We start from the raw sequence: 13,232 nt of genomic DNA on the forward strand, positions 1-13,232 counted from the left end.
GCAATCGAGAGGAAAAATACAGCAGGTCGCCAAAGCCAACAACATAATGGAAAAAAGCCTATGGCACCTGGTATTCCCAGGCGGTCTCCCATCCAGGTACTAACCAGGCCCGACCCTGCTTAGCATCCGAGATCAGACGAGATCGAGCGCATTCAGGGTGATGTGGCCGTAGGCAATCTTGCACCCTACTTACAACTCTCTTGGCGAAAGCCAAGGTGGTCACCTCAGGCAATCGAGAGGAAAAATACAGCAGGTCGCCAAAGCCAACAACATAATGGAAAAAAGCCTACGGCACCTGGTATTCCCAGGCGGTCTCCCATCCAGGTACTAACCAGGCCCGACCCTGCGTAGCATCCAAGATCAGACGAGATCGAGCGCATTCAGGGTGATGTGGCCGTAGGCGATCTTGCACCCTACTTACAACTCTCTTGACAAAAGCCAAGGTGGTCACCTCGGGCAATCGATAGGAAAAATACAGCAGGTCGCCAAAGCCAACGACATAATGGAAAAAAGCCTACGGCACCTGGTATTCCCAGGCGGTCTCCCATCCAGGTACTAACCAGGCCTGACCCTGCTTAGCATCCGAGATTAGACGAGATCGAGCGCATTCAGGGTGATGTGGCCGTAGGATCTTGCACCCTACTTACAACTCTCTTGACAAAAGCCAAGGTGGTCACCTCGGGCAATCAAGAGGAAAAATACAGCAGGTCGCCAAAGCCAACAACATAATGGAAAAAAGCCTACGGCACCTGGTATTCCCAGGCGGTCTCCCATCCAGGTACTAACCAGGCCCGACCCTGCTTAGCATCCGAGATCAGAAGAGATCGAGCACATTCAGGGTGATGTGGCCGTAGGTGATCTTGCACCCTACTTACAACTCTCTTGACAAAAGCCAAGGTGGTCACCTCGGGCAATCGAGAGGAAAAATACAGCAGGTCGCCAAAGCCAACAACATAATAGAAAAAAGCCTACGGCACCTAGTATTCCCAGGCGGTCTCCCATCCAGGTACTAACCAGGCCCAACCCTGCTTAGCATCCGAGATCAGACGAGATCGAGCGCATTCAGGGTGATGTGGCCGTAGGCGATCTTGCACCCTACTTACAACTCTCTTGACAAAAGCCAAGGTGGTCACCTCGGGCAATCGAGAGAAAAAATACAGCAGGTCGCCAAAGCCAACAACACAATGGAAAAAAGCCTACGGCACCTGGTATTCCCAGGCGGTCTCCCATCCAGGTACTAACCAGGCACGACCCTGCTTAGCATGCGAGATCAGACAAGATCAAGCACATTCAAGGTGATGTGGGCGTAGGCGATCTTGCACCCTACATACGACTCTCTTGACAAAAGCCAAGGTGGTCACCTCGGGCAATCGAGAGGAAAAATACAGCAGGTCACCAAAGCCAACAACATAATGGAAAAAAGCCTACGGCACCTGGTATTCCCAGGCGGTCTCCCATCCAGGTACTAACCAGGCCCGACCCTGCTTAGCATCCGAGATCAGAAGAGATCGAGCACATTCAGGGTGATGTGGCCGTAGGTGATCTTGCACCCTACTTACAACTCTCTTGACAAAAGCCAAGGTGGTCACCTCGGGCAATCGAGAGGAAAAATACAGCAGGTCGCCAAAGCCAACAACATAATAGAAAAAAGCCTACGGCACCTAGTATTCCCAGGCGGTCTCCCATCCAGGTACTAACCAGGCCCAACCCTGCTTAGCATCCGAGATCAGACGAGATCGAGCGCATTCAGGGTGATGTGGCCGTAGGCGATCTTGCACCCTACTTACAACTCTCTTGACAAAAGCCAAGGTGGTCACCTCGGGCAATCGAGAGAAAAAATACAGCAGGTCGCCAAAGCCAACAACACAATGGAAAAAAGCCTACGGCACCTGGTATTCCCAGGCGGTCTCCCATCCAGGTACTAACCAGGCACGACCCTGCTTAGCATGCGAGATCAGACAAGATCAAGCACATTCAAGGTGATGTGGGCGTAGGCGATCTTGCACCCTACATACGACTCTCTTGACAAAAGCCAAGGTGGTCACCTCGGGCAATCGAGAGGAAAAATACAGCAGGTCACCAAAGCCAACAACATAATGGAAAAAAGCCTACGGCACCTGGTATTCCCAGGCGGTCTCCCATCCAGGTACTAACCAGGCCCGACCCTGCTTAGCATCCGAGATCAGACGAGATCGAGCGCATTCAGGGTGATGTGGCCGTAGGCGATCTTGCACCCTACTTACAACTCTCTTGACAAAAGCCAAGGTGGTCACCTCGGGCAATCGAGAGGAAAAATACAGCAGGTCGCCAAAGCCAACAACATAATGGAAAAAAGCCTACGGCACCTAGTATTCCCAGGCGGTCTCCCATCCAGGTACTAACCAGGCCCGACCCTGCTTAGCATCCGAGATCAGACGACATCGAGCGCATTCAGGGTGATGTGGCCGTAGGCGATCTTGCACCCTACTTACAACTCTCTTGACAAAAGCCAAGGTGGTCACCTCGGGCAATCGAGAGAAAAAATACAGCAGGTCGCCAAAGCCAACAACATAATGGAAAAAAGCCTACGGCACCTGGTATTCCCAGGAGGTCTCCCATCCAGGTACTAACCAGGCCCGACCTTGCTTAGCATCCGAGATCAGACGAGATCTAGCGCATTCAGGGTGATGTGTCCGTAGGCAATCTTGCATCCTACTTACAACTCTCTTGACAAAAGCCAAGGTTGTCACCTCGGGCAATCGAGAGGAAAAATACAGCAGGTCGCCAAAGCCAACAACATAATGGAAAAAAGCCTACGGCACCTGGTATTCCCAGGGGGTCTCCCATCCAGGTACTAACCAGGCCTGACCCTGCTTAGCATCCGAGATCAGACGAGATCGAGCGCATTCAGGGTTATGTGGCCGTAGGCAATCTTGCCCCCTACTTACAACTCTCTTGACAAAAGCCAAGGTGGTCACCTCGGGCTATTGAGAGGAAAAATACAGCAGGTCGCCAAAGCCAACAACATAATGGAAAAAAGCCTACGGCACCTGGTATTCACAGGCGGTCTCCCATCCAGGTACTAACCAGGCCCGACCCTGCTTAGCATCCGAGATCAGACGAGATCGAGCGCATTCAGGGTGATGTGGCCGTAGGCGATCTTGCCCCCTACTTACAACTCTCTTGACAAAAGCCAAGGTGGTCACCTCGGGCAATCGAGAGGAAAAATACAGCAGGTCGCCAAAGCCAACAACATAATGGAAAAAAGCTTACGGCACCTGGTATTCCCAGGCGGTCTCCCATCCAAGTACTAACCAGGCCCAACCCTGCTTAGCATCCGAGATCAGACGAGATCGAGCGCATTCAGGGTGATGTGGCCGTAGGCGAACTTGCACCCTACTTACAACTCTCTTAACAAAAGCCAAGGTGGTCACCTTGGGCAATCGAGAGGAAAAATACAGCAGGTCGCCAAAGCCAACGACATAATGGAAAAAAGCCTACGGCACCTGGTATTCCCAGGCGGTCTCCCATCCAGGTACTAACCAGGCCCGACCCTGCTTAGCATCCGAGATCAGACGAGATCGAGCGCATTCAGGGTGATGTGGCCGTAGGCGATCTTGCACCCTACTTACAACTCTCTTGACAAAAGCCAAGGTGGTCACCTCGGGCAATCGAGAGGAAAAATACAGCAGGTCGCCAAAGCCAACAACATAATGGAAAAAAGCCTACGGCACCTAGTATTCCCAGGCGGTCTCCCATCCAGGTACTAACCAGGCCCGACCCTGCTTAGCATCCGAGATCAGACGACATCGAGCGCATTCAGGGTGATGTGGCCGTAGGCGATCTTGCACCCTACTTACAACTCTCTTGACAAAAGCCAAGGTGGTCACCTCGGGCAATCGAGAGAAAAAATACAGCAGGTCGCCAAAGCCAACAACATAATGGAAAAAAGCCTATGGCACCTGGTATTCCCAGGAGGTCTCCCATCCAGGTACTAACCAGGCCCGACCTTGCTTAGCATCCGAGATCAGACGAGATCTAGCGCATTCAGGGTGATGTGTCCGTAGGCAATCTTGCATCCTACTTACAACTCTCTTGACAAAAGCCAAGGTTGTCACCTCGGGCAATCGAGAGGAAAAATACAGCAGGTCGCCAAAGCCAACAACATAATGGAAAAAAGCCTACGGCACCTGGTATTCCCAGGGGGTCTCCCATCCAGGTACTAACCAGGCCTGACCCTGCTTAGCATCCGAGATCAGACGAGATCGAGCGCATTCAGGGTTATGTGGCCGTAGGCAATCTTGCCCCCTACTTACAACTCTCTTGACAAAAGCCAAGGTGGTCACCTCGGGCTATTGAGAGGAAAAATACAGCAGGTCGCCAAAGCCAACAACATAATGGAAAAAAGCCTACGGCACCTGGTATTCACAGGCGGTCTCCCATCCAGGTACTAACCAGGCCCGACCCTGCTTAGCATCCGAGATCAGACGAGATCGAGCGCATTCAGGGTGATGTGGCCGTAGGCGATCTTGCACCCTACTTACAACTCTCTTGACAAAAGCCAAGGTGGTCACCTCGGGCAAACGAGAGGAAAAATACAGCAGGTCGCCAAAGCCAACAACATAATGGAAAAAAGCCTACGGCACCTGGTATTCCCAGGCGGTCTCCCATCCAGGTACTAACCAGGCCCGACCCTGCTTAGCATCCGAGATCAGACGAGATCGAGCGCATTCAGGGTGATGTGGCCGTAGGCGAATTTGCACCCTACTTACAACTCTCTTGACAAAAGCCAAGGTGGTCACCTCGGGCAATCGAGAGGAAAAATACAGCAGGTCGCCAAAGCCAACAACATAATGGAAAAAAGCCTACGGCACCTGGTATTCCCAGGCGGTCTCCCATCCAGGTACTAACCAGGCCCGATCCTGCTTAGCATCCGAGATCAGACGAGATCAAGCGCATTCAGGGTGATGTGGCCGTAGAGGATCTTGCACCCTACTTACAACTCTCTTGACAAAAGCCAAGGTAGTCACCTCGGGCAATCGAGAGGAAAAATACAGCAGGTCGCCAAAGCCAACAACATAATGGAAAAAAGCCTACGGCACCTAGTATTCCCAGGCGGTCTCCCATCCAGGTACTAACCAAGCCCGACCCTGCTTAGCATCCGAGATCAGATGAGATCGAGCGCATTCAGTGTGATGTGGCCGTAAGCAATCTTGCACCCTACTTACAACTCTCTTGACAAAAGCCAAGGTGGTTACCTCGGGCAATGGAGAGGAAAAATACAGCAGGTCGCCAAAGCCAACAACATAATGGAAAAAAGCCTACGGCACCTGGTATTCCCAGGCGGTCTCCCATCCAGGTACTAACAAGGCCCGACCCTGCTTAGCATCCGAGATCAGATGAGATCGAGCGCATTCAGGGTGATGTGGCCGTAGGCGATCTTGCACCCTACTTACAACTCTCTTGACAAAAGCCAAGGTGGTCACCTCGGGCAGTCGAGAGGAAAAATACAGCAGGTCGCCAAAGCCAACAACATAAATGAAAAAAGCCTACTGCACCTGGTATTCCCAGGCGGTCTCCCATCCAGGTACTAACCAGGCCCGACCCTCCTTAGCATCCGAGATCAGACGAGATCAAGCGCATTCAGGGTGATGTGGCCGTAGGCGATCTTGCACCCTACTTACAACTCTCTTGACAAAAGCCAAGGTGGTCACCTCGGGAAATCGAGAGGAAAAATACAGAAGGTCGCCAAAGCCAACAACATGATGGAAAAAAGCCTACGGCACCTGGTATTCCCATTCGGTCTCCCATCCAGGTACTAACCAGGCACAACCCTGCTTAGCATCCGAGATCAGACGAGATCGAGCGCATTCAGGGTGATGTGGCCGTAGGCGATCTTGCACCCTACTTACAACTCTCTTGACAAAGGCCAAGGTGGTCACCTCAGGCAATCGAGAGGAAAAATACAGCAGGTCGCCAAAGCCAACAACATAATGGAAAAAAGCCTACGGCACCTGGTATTCCCAGGCGGTCTCCCATCCAGGTACTAACCAAGCCCGACCCTGCTTAGCATCCGAGATCAGATGAGATCGAGCGCATTCAGTGTGATGTGGCCGTAAGCAATCTTGCACCCTACTTACAACTCTCTTGACAAAAGCCAAGGTGGTTACCTCGGGCAATGGAGAGGAAAAATACAGCAGGTCGCCAAAGCCAACAACATAATGGAAAAAAGCCTACGGCACCTGGTATTCCCAGGCGGTCTCCCATCCAGGTACTAACAAGGCCCGACCCTGCTTAGCATCCGAGATCAGATGAGATCGAGCGCATTCAGGGTGATGTGGCCGTAGGCGATCTTGCACCCTACTTACAACTCTCTTGACAAAAGCCAAGGTGGTCACCTCGGGCAATCGAGAGGAAAAATACAGCAGGTCGCCAAAGCCAACAACATAAATGAAAAAAGCCTACTGCACCTGGTATTCCCAGGTGGTCTCCCATCCAGGTTCTAACCAGGCCCGACCCTCCTTAGCATCCGAGATCAGACGAGATCGAGCGCATTCAGGGTGATGTGGCCGTAGGCGATCTTGCACCCTACTTACAACTCTCTTGACAAAAGCCAAGGTGGTCACCTCGGGAAATCGAGAGGAAAAATACAGAAGGTCGCCAAAGCCAACAACATGATGGAAAAAAGCCTACGGCACCTGGTATTCCCATTCGGTCTCCCATCCAGGTACTAACCAGGCACAACCCTGCTTAGCATCCGAGATCAGACGAGATCGAGCGCATTCAGGGTGATGTGGCCGAAGGCGATCTTGCACCCTACTTACAACTCTCTTGACAAAGGCCAAGGTGGTCACCTCAGGCAATCGAGAGGAAAAATACAGCAGGTCGCCAAAGCCAACAACATAATGGAAAAAAGCCTACGGCAATTGGTATTCCCAGGCGGTCTCCCATCCAGGTACTAACCAGGCCCGAACCTGCTTAGCATCCGAGATCAGACGAGATCGAGCGCATTCAAGGTGATGTGGCTGTAGGCGATCTTCCACCCTACTTACAACTCTCTTGACAAAAGCCAAGGTGGTCACCTAGGGCAATCGAGAGGAAAAATACAGCAGGTCGCCAAAGCCAACAACATAATGGAAAAAAGCCTACGGCACCTGGTATTCCAAGGCGGTCTCCGATCCTGGTACTAACCAAGCCCGACCCGGCTTAGTATCCGAGATCAGACGAGATCGAGCGCATTCAGGGTGATGTGGTCGTAGGCGATCTTGCACCCTACTTACAACTCTCTTGACAAAAGCCAAGGTGGTCACCTCGGGCAATCGAGAGGAAAAATACAGCAGGTCGCCAAAGCCAACAACATAATGGAAAAATGCCTACGGCACCTGGTATTCCCAGGTGGTCTCCCATCCAGGTACTAACCAGGCCCGACCCTGCTTAGCATCCGAGATCAGACGAGATCGAGCGCATTCAGGGTGATGTGGCCGTAGGCGATCTTGCACCCTACTTACAACTCTCTTGACAAAAGCCAAGGTGGTCACCTCGGGCAATCGAGAGGAAAAATACAGCAGGTCGCTAAAGCCAACAACATAATGGAAAAAAGCCTACGGCACCTGGTATTTCTAAGCGGTCTCCCATCCAAGGACTAACCAGGCCCGACCCTGCTTAGCATCCGAGATCAGACGAGATCGAGCGCATTCAGGGTGATGTGGCTGTAGGCGATCTTCCACCCTACTTACAACTCTCTTGACAAAAGCCAAGGTGGTCACCTCGGGCTATAGAGAGAAAAAATACAGCAGGTCGCCAAAGCCAACAACATAATGGACAAAAGCCTACGGCACCTGGTATTCCCAGGCAGTCTCCCATCCAGGTACTAACCAGGCCCGACCCTGCTTAGCATCCGAGATCAGACGAGATCAAGCGCATTCAGGGTGATGTGGCCGTAGAGGATCTTGCACCCTACTTACAACTCTCTGGACAAAAGCCAAGGTGGTCACCTCGGGCAATCGAGAGGAAAAATACAGCAGGTCGCCAAAGCGAACAACATAATGGAAAAAAGCCTACGGCACCTGGTATTCCCAGGCGGTCTCCCACCCAGGTACTAACCAGGCCCGACTCTGCTTAGCATCCGAGATCAGACGAGATCGAGTGCATTCAGGGTGACGTGGCCGTAGGCGATCTTGCACCCTACTTACAACTCTCTTGACAAAAGCCAAGGTGGTCACCTCGGGCAATCGAGAGGAAAAATACAGCAGGTCGCCAAAGCCAACAACATAATGGAAAAAAACCTACGGCACCTGGTATTCCCAGGCGGTCTCCCATCCAGGTACTAACCAGGCCAGACCCTGCTTAGCATCCGAGATCAGACGAGATCGAGCGCATTCAGGGTGATGTGGCCGTAGGCAATCGTGCACCCTACTTACAACTCTCTTAACAAAAGCCAAGGTGGTCACCTCGGGCAATGGAGAGGAAAAATATAGCAGGTCGCCAAAGCCAACAACATAATGGAAAAAAGCCTACGGCACCCGGTATTCCCAGGCGGTCTCCCATCCAGGTACTAACCAGGCCCGACGCTGCTTAGCATCCGAGATCAGACGAGATCGAGCGCATTCAGGGTGATGTGGCCGTAGGCTATCTTGCACCCTACTTACAACTCTCTTGACAAAAGCCAAGGTGGTCACCTCGGGCAATCGAGAGGAAAAATACAGCAGGTCGCCAAAGCCAACAACATAATGGAAAAAAGCCTACGGCACCTGGTATTCCCAGGCGGTCTCCCATCCAGGTACTAACCAGGCCCGACCCTGCTTAGCATCCGAGATCAGATGAGATCGGGCGCATTCAGGATGATGTGGCCGTCGGCGATCTTGCACCCTACTTACAACTCTCTTGACAAAAGCCAAGGTGGTCTCCTCAGGCAATGGAGAGGAAAAATACAGCAGGTCGCCAAACCCAACAACATAATGGAAAAAAGCCTACGGCACCTGGTATTCCCAGGCGGTCTCCCAACCAGGTACCAACCAGGCCCGACCCTGCTTTGCATACGAGAACGAGCGCATTCAGGGTAATGTGGCCGTAGGCGATCTTGCACCCTATTTACAACTCTCTGGACAAAAGCCAAGGTGGTCACCTCGGGCAATCGAGAGGAAAAATACAGCAGGTCGCCAAAGCCAACAACATAATGGAAAAAAGCCTACGGCACCTGGTATTCCCAGGCGGTCTCCCATCCAGGTACTAACCAGGCCCGACCCTGCTTAGCATCCGAAATCAGACGAGATCGAGCGCATTCAGGGTGATGTGGCCGTAGGCGATCTTGCACCCTACTTACAACTCTCTTGACAAAAGCCAAGGTGGTCACCTCGGGCAATCGAGAGGAAAAATACAGCAGGTCGCCAAAGCCAACAACATAATGGAAAAAAACCTACGGCACCTGGTATTCCCAGGCGGTCTCCCATCCAGGTACTAACCAGGCCCGACCCTGCTTAGCATCCGAGATCAGACGAGATTGAGCGCATTCAGGGTGATGTGGCCGTAGGCAATCTTGCACCCTACTTACAACTCTCTTAACAAAAGCCAAGGTGGTCACCTCAGGCAATCGAGAGGAAAAATACAGCAGGTCGCCAAAGCCAACAACATAATGGAAAAAAAGCCTACGGCACCTGGTATTCTCAGGCGGTCTCCCATCCAGGTACTAACCAGGCCCGACCCTGCTTAGCATCCGAGATCAGACGAGATCGAGCGCATTCAGGGTGATGTGGCAGTAGGCGATCTTGCACCCTACTTACAACTCTCTTGACAAAAGCCAAGGTGGTCTCCTCAGGCAATGGAGAGGAAAAATACAGCAGGTCGCCAAAGCCAACAACATAATGGAAAAAAGCCTACGGCACCTGGTATTCCCAGGCGGTCTCCCATCCAGGTACTAACCAGGCCCGACCCTGCTTAGCATCCGAGATCAGATGAGATCGGGCGCATTCAGGATGATGTGGCCGTCGGCGATCTTGCACCCTACTTACAACTCTCTTGACAAAAGCCAAGGTGGTCTCCTCAGGCAATGGAGAGGAAAAATACAGCAGGTCGCCAAACCCAACAACATAATGGAAAAAAGCCTACGGCACCTGGTATTCCCAGGCGGTCTCCCAACCAGGTACCAACCAGGCCCGACCCTGCTTTGCATACGAGAACGAGCGCATTCAGGGTAATGTGGCCGTAGGCGATCTTGCACCCTATTTACAACTCTCTGGACAAAAGCCAAGGTGGTCACCTCGGGCAATCGAGAGGAAAAATACAGCAGGTCGCCAAAGCCAACAACATAATGGAAAAAAACCTACGGCACCTGGTATTCCCAGGCGGTCTCCCATCCAGGTACTAACCAGGCCCGACCCTGCTTAGCATCCGAGATCAGACGAGATTGAGCGCATTCAGGGTGATGTGGCCGTAGGCAATCTTGCACCCTACTTACAACTCTCTTAACAAAAGCCAAGGTGGTCACCTCAGGCAATCGAGAGGAAAAATACAGCAGGTCGCCAAAGCCAACAACATAATGGAAAAAAAGCCTACGGCACCTGGTATTCTCAGGCGGTCTCCCATCCAGGTACTAACCAGGCCCGACCCTGCTTAGCATCCGAGATCAGACGAGATCGAGCGCATTCAGGGTGATGTGGCAGTAGGCGATCTTGCACCCTACTTACAACTCTCTTGACAAAAGCCAAGGTGGTCACCTCGGGCAATCGAGAGGAAAAATACAGCAGGTCGCCAAAGCCAACAACATAATGAAAAAAAGCCTACGGCACCTGGTATTCCCAGGCGGTCTCCCATCCAGGTACTAGCCAGGCCCGACCCTGCTTAGCATCCGAGATCAGACGAGAGCGAGCGCATTCAGGGTGATGTGGCAGTAGGCGATCTTGCACCCTACTTACAACTCTCTTGACAAAAGCCAAGGTGGTCACCTCGGGCAATCGAGAGGAAAAATACAGCAGGTCGCCAAAGCCAACAACATAATGGAAAAATGCCTACGGCACCTGGTATTCCCAGGCGGTCTCCCATCCAGGTACTAACCAGGCCCGACGCTGCTTAGCTTCCGAGATCAGACGAGATCGAGCGCATTCAGGGTGATGTGGCCGTAGGCGATCTTGCACCCTACTTACAACTCTCTTGACAAAAGCCAAGGTGGTCACCTCGGGCAAACGAGGGGAAAAATACAGCAGGTCGCCAAAGCCAACAACATAATGGAAAAAAGCCTATGGCACCTGGTATTCCCAGGCGGTCTCCCATCCAGGTACTAACCAGGCCCGTCCCAGCTTAGCATCCGAGATCAGATGAGATCGGGCGCATTCAGGATGATGTGACAAGGCGATCTTGCATCCTACTTACAACTCTCTTGACAAAAGCCAAGGTGGTCAACTCGGGCAATCGAGAGGAAAAATACAGCAGGTCGCCAAAGCCAACAACATAATGGAAAAAAGCCTACGGCACCTGGTATTCCCAGGCGGTCTCCCATCCAGGTACTAACCAGGCCCAACCCTGCTTAGCATCCGAGATCAGACGAGATCGAGCGCATTCAGGGTGATGTGGCCATAGACAATCTTGCACCCTACTTACAACTCTCTTGACAAAAGCCAAGGTGGTCACCTCGGGCAATCGAGAGAAAAAATACAGCAGGTCGCCAAAGCCAACAACATAATGGAAAAAAGCCTACGGCACCTGGTATTCCCAGGCGGTCTCCCATCCAGGTACTAACCAGGCCCGACCCTGCTTAGCATCCGAGATCAGACGAGATCGAGCGCATTCAGGGTGATGTGGCCGTAGGCGATCTTGCACCCTACTTACAACTCTCTTGACAAAAGCCAAGGTGGTCACCTCGGGCAATCGAGAGGAAAAATACAGCAGGTCGCCAAAGCCAACAACATAATGGAAAAAAGCTTACGGCACCTGGTATTCCCAGGCGGTCTCCCATCCAGGTTCTAACCAGGCCCAACCCTGCTTAGCATCAGAGATCAGATGAGATTGAGCGCTTTCAGGGTGAAGTGGCCGTAGGCGATCTTGCACCCTACTTACAACTCTCTTGACAAAAGCCAAGGTGGTCACTTCAGGCAATCGAGAGGAAAAATACAGCAGGTCACCAAAGCCAACAACATAATGGAAAAAAGCCTACGGCACCTGGTATTCCCAGGCGGTCTCCCATCCAGGTACTAACCAGGCCCGACCCTGCTTAGCATCCGAGATCAGACGAGATCGAGAGCATTCAGGGTGATGTGGCCGTAATCGATCTTGTTCCCTACTTACAACTCTCTTGACAAAAGCCAAGGTGGTCACCTCGAGCAATCGAGAGAAAAAATACAGCAGGTCACCCAAGCCAACAACATAATGGAAAAAAGCCTACGGCACATGGTATTCCCAGGCGGTGTCCCATCCAGGTACTAACCAGGCCCGACCCTGCTTAGCATCCGAGATCAGATGAGATCGAGCGCATTCAGGGTGATGTGGCCGTAGGTGATCTTGCACCCTACTTACAACTCTCTTGACAAAAGCCAAGGTGGTCACCTCGGGCAAGCGAGAGGAAAAATACAGCAGGTCGCCAAAGCCAACAACATAATGGAAAAAAACCTACGGCACCTGGTATTCCCAGGCGGTCTCCCATCCAGGTACTAACCAGGCCAGACCCTGCTTAGCATCCGAGATCAGACGAGACCGAGCGCATTCAGGGTGATGTGGCCGTAGGCAATCGTGCACCCTACTTACAACTCTCTTAACAAAAGCCAAGGTGGTCACCTCGGGCAATCGAGAGGAAAAATATAGCAGGTCGCCAAAGCCAACAACATAATGGAAAAAAGCCTACGGCACCCGGTATTCCCAGGCGGTCTCCCATCCAGGTACTAACCAGGCCCGACGCTGCTTAGCATCCGAGATCAGACGAGATCGAGCGCATTCAGGGTGATGTGGCCGTAGGCTACCTTGCACCCTACTTACAACTCTCTTGACAAAAGCCAAGGTGGTCACCTCGGGCAATCGAGAGGAAAAATACAGCAGGTCGCCAAAGCCAACAACATAATGGAAAAAAGCCTACGGCACCTGGTATTCCCAGGCGGTCTCCCATCCAGGTACTAACCAGGCCCGACCCTGCTTAGCATCCGAGATCAGATGAGATCGGGCGCATTCATGATGATGTGGCCGTCGGCGATCTTGCACCCTACTTACAACTCTCTTGACAAAAGCCAAGGTGGTCACCTCGGGCAATCGAGAGGAAAAATACAGCAGGTCGC

The 13,232-nt window shown here is 52.3% G+C and overlaps 38 non-coding genes and 20 pseudogenes across 38 annotated transcripts; all 58 read right to left on the minus strand.

Moving 5' to 3' along the window:
* Nucleotides 1-55: 55 nt before the first annotated feature.
* LOC143950996 (5S ribosomal RNA) lies at nucleotides 56-174 on the minus strand. Its single transcript, XR_013266310.1, has one exon. It is a non-coding gene; the product is annotated as a 5S ribosomal RNA (ribosomal RNA).
* Nucleotides 175-283: 109 nt separating this feature from the next.
* On the minus strand, nucleotides 284-402 carry LOC143954121 (5S ribosomal RNA). Its single transcript, XR_013269141.1, has one exon. It is a non-coding gene; the product is annotated as a 5S ribosomal RNA (ribosomal RNA).
* A 109-nt stretch (nucleotides 403-511) lies between these two features.
* LOC143944628 (5S ribosomal RNA) lies at nucleotides 512-630 on the minus strand (annotated as a pseudogene).
* A 107-nt stretch (nucleotides 631-737) lies between these two features.
* Nucleotides 738-856, minus strand: LOC143952878 (5S ribosomal RNA). The gene has a single exon (XR_013268012.1). It is a non-coding gene; the product is annotated as a 5S ribosomal RNA (ribosomal RNA).
* Nucleotides 857-965: 109 nt separating this feature from the next.
* Nucleotides 966-1,084, minus strand: LOC143948349 (5S ribosomal RNA). Its single transcript, XR_013265388.1, has one exon. It is a non-coding gene; the product is annotated as a 5S ribosomal RNA (ribosomal RNA).
* Nucleotides 1,085-1,193: 109 nt separating this feature from the next.
* On the minus strand, nucleotides 1,194-1,312 carry LOC143947622 (5S ribosomal RNA; annotated as a pseudogene).
* Nucleotides 1,313-1,421: 109 nt separating this feature from the next.
* On the minus strand, nucleotides 1,422-1,540 carry LOC143952879 (5S ribosomal RNA). The gene has a single exon (XR_013268013.1). It is a non-coding gene; the product is annotated as a 5S ribosomal RNA (ribosomal RNA).
* A 109-nt stretch (nucleotides 1,541-1,649) lies between these two features.
* LOC143948361 (5S ribosomal RNA) lies at nucleotides 1,650-1,768 on the minus strand. Its single transcript, XR_013265389.1, has one exon. It is a non-coding gene; the product is annotated as a 5S ribosomal RNA (ribosomal RNA).
* Nucleotides 1,769-1,877: 109 nt separating this feature from the next.
* Nucleotides 1,878-1,996, minus strand: LOC143947625 (5S ribosomal RNA; annotated as a pseudogene).
* A 109-nt stretch (nucleotides 1,997-2,105) lies between these two features.
* LOC143954004 (5S ribosomal RNA) lies at nucleotides 2,106-2,224 on the minus strand. Its single transcript, XR_013269034.1, has one exon. It is a non-coding gene; the product is annotated as a 5S ribosomal RNA (ribosomal RNA).
* Nucleotides 2,225-2,333: 109 nt separating this feature from the next.
* Nucleotides 2,334-2,452, minus strand: LOC143943648 (5S ribosomal RNA; annotated as a pseudogene).
* A 109-nt stretch (nucleotides 2,453-2,561) lies between these two features.
* On the minus strand, nucleotides 2,562-2,680 carry LOC143944483 (5S ribosomal RNA; annotated as a pseudogene).
* Nucleotides 2,681-2,789: 109 nt separating this feature from the next.
* Nucleotides 2,790-2,908, minus strand: LOC143952224 (5S ribosomal RNA). Its single transcript, XR_013267421.1, has one exon. It is a non-coding gene; the product is annotated as a 5S ribosomal RNA (ribosomal RNA).
* A 109-nt stretch (nucleotides 2,909-3,017) lies between these two features.
* On the minus strand, nucleotides 3,018-3,136 carry LOC143950768 (5S ribosomal RNA). The gene has a single exon (XR_013266104.1). It is a non-coding gene; the product is annotated as a 5S ribosomal RNA (ribosomal RNA).
* A 109-nt stretch (nucleotides 3,137-3,245) lies between these two features.
* LOC143947908 (5S ribosomal RNA) lies at nucleotides 3,246-3,364 on the minus strand. Its single transcript, XR_013265348.1, has one exon. It is a non-coding gene; the product is annotated as a 5S ribosomal RNA (ribosomal RNA).
* A 109-nt stretch (nucleotides 3,365-3,473) lies between these two features.
* LOC143954016 (5S ribosomal RNA) lies at nucleotides 3,474-3,592 on the minus strand. The gene has a single exon (XR_013269045.1). It is a non-coding gene; the product is annotated as a 5S ribosomal RNA (ribosomal RNA).
* A 109-nt stretch (nucleotides 3,593-3,701) lies between these two features.
* LOC143943649 (5S ribosomal RNA) lies at nucleotides 3,702-3,820 on the minus strand (annotated as a pseudogene).
* Nucleotides 3,821-3,929: 109 nt separating this feature from the next.
* Nucleotides 3,930-4,048, minus strand: LOC143946235 (5S ribosomal RNA; annotated as a pseudogene).
* A 109-nt stretch (nucleotides 4,049-4,157) lies between these two features.
* LOC143952226 (5S ribosomal RNA) lies at nucleotides 4,158-4,276 on the minus strand. Its single transcript, XR_013267423.1, has one exon. It is a non-coding gene; the product is annotated as a 5S ribosomal RNA (ribosomal RNA).
* A 109-nt stretch (nucleotides 4,277-4,385) lies between these two features.
* Nucleotides 4,386-4,504, minus strand: LOC143950769 (5S ribosomal RNA). Its single transcript, XR_013266105.1, has one exon. It is a non-coding gene; the product is annotated as a 5S ribosomal RNA (ribosomal RNA).
* Nucleotides 4,505-4,613: 109 nt separating this feature from the next.
* Nucleotides 4,614-4,732, minus strand: LOC143954028 (5S ribosomal RNA). Its single transcript, XR_013269056.1, has one exon. It is a non-coding gene; the product is annotated as a 5S ribosomal RNA (ribosomal RNA).
* A 109-nt stretch (nucleotides 4,733-4,841) lies between these two features.
* Nucleotides 4,842-4,960, minus strand: LOC143944585 (5S ribosomal RNA; annotated as a pseudogene).
* Nucleotides 4,961-5,069: 109 nt separating this feature from the next.
* On the minus strand, nucleotides 5,070-5,188 carry LOC143954792 (5S ribosomal RNA). Its single transcript, XR_013269748.1, has one exon. It is a non-coding gene; the product is annotated as a 5S ribosomal RNA (ribosomal RNA).
* A 109-nt stretch (nucleotides 5,189-5,297) lies between these two features.
* On the minus strand, nucleotides 5,298-5,416 carry LOC143951312 (5S ribosomal RNA). The gene has a single exon (XR_013266596.1). It is a non-coding gene; the product is annotated as a 5S ribosomal RNA (ribosomal RNA).
* Nucleotides 5,417-5,525: 109 nt separating this feature from the next.
* On the minus strand, nucleotides 5,526-5,644 carry LOC143944819 (5S ribosomal RNA; annotated as a pseudogene).
* A 109-nt stretch (nucleotides 5,645-5,753) lies between these two features.
* On the minus strand, nucleotides 5,754-5,872 carry LOC143950946 (5S ribosomal RNA). Its single transcript, XR_013266264.1, has one exon. It is a non-coding gene; the product is annotated as a 5S ribosomal RNA (ribosomal RNA).
* Nucleotides 5,873-5,981: 109 nt separating this feature from the next.
* On the minus strand, nucleotides 5,982-6,100 carry LOC143952941 (5S ribosomal RNA). Its single transcript, XR_013268070.1, has one exon. It is a non-coding gene; the product is annotated as a 5S ribosomal RNA (ribosomal RNA).
* A 109-nt stretch (nucleotides 6,101-6,209) lies between these two features.
* Nucleotides 6,210-6,328, minus strand: LOC143951313 (5S ribosomal RNA). Its single transcript, XR_013266597.1, has one exon. It is a non-coding gene; the product is annotated as a 5S ribosomal RNA (ribosomal RNA).
* Nucleotides 6,329-6,437: 109 nt separating this feature from the next.
* Nucleotides 6,438-6,556, minus strand: LOC143946619 (5S ribosomal RNA; annotated as a pseudogene).
* Nucleotides 6,557-6,665: 109 nt separating this feature from the next.
* LOC143953014 (5S ribosomal RNA) lies at nucleotides 6,666-6,784 on the minus strand. The gene has a single exon (XR_013268135.1). It is a non-coding gene; the product is annotated as a 5S ribosomal RNA (ribosomal RNA).
* A 109-nt stretch (nucleotides 6,785-6,893) lies between these two features.
* LOC143948030 (5S ribosomal RNA) lies at nucleotides 6,894-7,012 on the minus strand (annotated as a pseudogene).
* Nucleotides 7,013-7,121: 109 nt separating this feature from the next.
* On the minus strand, nucleotides 7,122-7,240 carry LOC143948479 (5S ribosomal RNA; annotated as a pseudogene).
* A 109-nt stretch (nucleotides 7,241-7,349) lies between these two features.
* Nucleotides 7,350-7,468, minus strand: LOC143943528 (5S ribosomal RNA). Its single transcript, XR_013264943.1, has one exon. It is a non-coding gene; the product is annotated as a 5S ribosomal RNA (ribosomal RNA).
* A 109-nt stretch (nucleotides 7,469-7,577) lies between these two features.
* LOC143946164 (5S ribosomal RNA) lies at nucleotides 7,578-7,696 on the minus strand (annotated as a pseudogene).
* Nucleotides 7,697-7,805: 109 nt separating this feature from the next.
* Nucleotides 7,806-7,924, minus strand: LOC143944074 (5S ribosomal RNA; annotated as a pseudogene).
* Nucleotides 7,925-8,033: 109 nt separating this feature from the next.
* On the minus strand, nucleotides 8,034-8,152 carry LOC143951908 (5S ribosomal RNA). The gene has a single exon (XR_013267136.1). It is a non-coding gene; the product is annotated as a 5S ribosomal RNA (ribosomal RNA).
* A 109-nt stretch (nucleotides 8,153-8,261) lies between these two features.
* On the minus strand, nucleotides 8,262-8,380 carry LOC143953467 (5S ribosomal RNA). Its single transcript, XR_013268547.1, has one exon. It is a non-coding gene; the product is annotated as a 5S ribosomal RNA (ribosomal RNA).
* A 109-nt stretch (nucleotides 8,381-8,489) lies between these two features.
* Nucleotides 8,490-8,608, minus strand: LOC143952315 (5S ribosomal RNA). The gene has a single exon (XR_013267504.1). It is a non-coding gene; the product is annotated as a 5S ribosomal RNA (ribosomal RNA).
* Nucleotides 8,609-8,717: 109 nt separating this feature from the next.
* LOC143948926 (5S ribosomal RNA) lies at nucleotides 8,718-8,836 on the minus strand. The gene has a single exon (XR_013265440.1). It is a non-coding gene; the product is annotated as a 5S ribosomal RNA (ribosomal RNA).
* A 109-nt stretch (nucleotides 8,837-8,945) lies between these two features.
* Nucleotides 8,946-9,054, minus strand: LOC143949971 (5S ribosomal RNA; annotated as a pseudogene).
* A 109-nt stretch (nucleotides 9,055-9,163) lies between these two features.
* LOC143950854 (5S ribosomal RNA) lies at nucleotides 9,164-9,282 on the minus strand. Its single transcript, XR_013266182.1, has one exon. It is a non-coding gene; the product is annotated as a 5S ribosomal RNA (ribosomal RNA).
* A 109-nt stretch (nucleotides 9,283-9,391) lies between these two features.
* On the minus strand, nucleotides 9,392-9,510 carry LOC143953325 (5S ribosomal RNA). The gene has a single exon (XR_013268418.1). It is a non-coding gene; the product is annotated as a 5S ribosomal RNA (ribosomal RNA).
* A 110-nt stretch (nucleotides 9,511-9,620) lies between these two features.
* LOC143954093 (5S ribosomal RNA) lies at nucleotides 9,621-9,739 on the minus strand. Its single transcript, XR_013269115.1, has one exon. It is a non-coding gene; the product is annotated as a 5S ribosomal RNA (ribosomal RNA).
* Nucleotides 9,740-9,848: 109 nt separating this feature from the next.
* Nucleotides 9,849-9,967, minus strand: LOC143948939 (5S ribosomal RNA). The gene has a single exon (XR_013265442.1). It is a non-coding gene; the product is annotated as a 5S ribosomal RNA (ribosomal RNA).
* Nucleotides 9,968-10,076: 109 nt separating this feature from the next.
* LOC143949972 (5S ribosomal RNA) lies at nucleotides 10,077-10,185 on the minus strand (annotated as a pseudogene).
* A 109-nt stretch (nucleotides 10,186-10,294) lies between these two features.
* Nucleotides 10,295-10,413, minus strand: LOC143953326 (5S ribosomal RNA). The gene has a single exon (XR_013268419.1). It is a non-coding gene; the product is annotated as a 5S ribosomal RNA (ribosomal RNA).
* Nucleotides 10,414-10,523: 110 nt separating this feature from the next.
* LOC143954094 (5S ribosomal RNA) lies at nucleotides 10,524-10,642 on the minus strand. The gene has a single exon (XR_013269116.1). It is a non-coding gene; the product is annotated as a 5S ribosomal RNA (ribosomal RNA).
* Nucleotides 10,643-10,751: 109 nt separating this feature from the next.
* LOC143944478 (5S ribosomal RNA) lies at nucleotides 10,752-10,870 on the minus strand (annotated as a pseudogene).
* A 109-nt stretch (nucleotides 10,871-10,979) lies between these two features.
* LOC143948632 (5S ribosomal RNA) lies at nucleotides 10,980-11,098 on the minus strand. Its single transcript, XR_013265414.1, has one exon. It is a non-coding gene; the product is annotated as a 5S ribosomal RNA (ribosomal RNA).
* Nucleotides 11,099-11,207: 109 nt separating this feature from the next.
* LOC143948157 (5S ribosomal RNA) lies at nucleotides 11,208-11,324 on the minus strand (annotated as a pseudogene).
* Nucleotides 11,325-11,433: 109 nt separating this feature from the next.
* Nucleotides 11,434-11,552, minus strand: LOC143948827 (5S ribosomal RNA). Its single transcript, XR_013265431.1, has one exon. It is a non-coding gene; the product is annotated as a 5S ribosomal RNA (ribosomal RNA).
* A 109-nt stretch (nucleotides 11,553-11,661) lies between these two features.
* LOC143954040 (5S ribosomal RNA) lies at nucleotides 11,662-11,780 on the minus strand. The gene has a single exon (XR_013269067.1). It is a non-coding gene; the product is annotated as a 5S ribosomal RNA (ribosomal RNA).
* A 109-nt stretch (nucleotides 11,781-11,889) lies between these two features.
* LOC143947682 (5S ribosomal RNA) lies at nucleotides 11,890-12,008 on the minus strand (annotated as a pseudogene).
* A 109-nt stretch (nucleotides 12,009-12,117) lies between these two features.
* LOC143951735 (5S ribosomal RNA) lies at nucleotides 12,118-12,236 on the minus strand. Its single transcript, XR_013266979.1, has one exon. It is a non-coding gene; the product is annotated as a 5S ribosomal RNA (ribosomal RNA).
* A 109-nt stretch (nucleotides 12,237-12,345) lies between these two features.
* Nucleotides 12,346-12,464, minus strand: LOC143954540 (5S ribosomal RNA). The gene has a single exon (XR_013269522.1). It is a non-coding gene; the product is annotated as a 5S ribosomal RNA (ribosomal RNA).
* A 109-nt stretch (nucleotides 12,465-12,573) lies between these two features.
* LOC143943671 (5S ribosomal RNA) lies at nucleotides 12,574-12,692 on the minus strand (annotated as a pseudogene).
* A 109-nt stretch (nucleotides 12,693-12,801) lies between these two features.
* On the minus strand, nucleotides 12,802-12,920 carry LOC143952316 (5S ribosomal RNA). Its single transcript, XR_013267505.1, has one exon. It is a non-coding gene; the product is annotated as a 5S ribosomal RNA (ribosomal RNA).
* Nucleotides 12,921-13,029: 109 nt separating this feature from the next.
* LOC143952296 (5S ribosomal RNA) lies at nucleotides 13,030-13,148 on the minus strand. Its single transcript, XR_013267487.1, has one exon. It is a non-coding gene; the product is annotated as a 5S ribosomal RNA (ribosomal RNA).
* Nucleotides 13,149-13,232: the final 84 nt, after the last annotated feature.

Source organism: Lithobates pipiens, unplaced genomic scaffold (genome assembly GCF_037356315.1).
Source record: "Lithobates pipiens isolate NorthernLeopardFrog02 unplaced genomic scaffold, aLitPip1_a1.2 Scaffold_30, whole genome shotgun sequence".
Lineage (NCBI taxonomy): Eukaryota > Metazoa > Chordata > Amphibia > Anura > Ranidae > Lithobates > Lithobates pipiens.